Here is a 310-nt window from a genome sequence, read left to right as displayed (position 1 = left end):
ATTTTATACTTAATGCGTAGGTGTCTGAGGGTTTCCATGAGTTATATTAACAACCATAAGTGATGCGATAATCCATATATAATATATACTAAGATCACATATCTGTATCGATTCTGAGCCTCTGAAGAGAAAAGAAAATCTAACACAAAACTGAACTGATTACTCACTACCAGAATATGTGTCTCTTAAAAAAGTTTATTACTGTATTTACAATGTCGATATTTGTCTCCAGGAAATAATGTAATTTAATCGTCCGTATTCAATAATACGTTCCCCTAGCGACATTAGAAGAGGTAAATATGAGTTTATA

The sequence above is a fragment of the Penaeus monodon genome, chromosome 32, assembly GCF_015228065.2.
Source record: "Penaeus monodon isolate SGIC_2016 chromosome 32, NSTDA_Pmon_1, whole genome shotgun sequence".
Lineage (NCBI taxonomy): Eukaryota > Metazoa > Arthropoda > Malacostraca > Decapoda > Penaeidae > Penaeus > Penaeus monodon.
Note: the sequence above shows the minus strand (reverse complement) of the source record.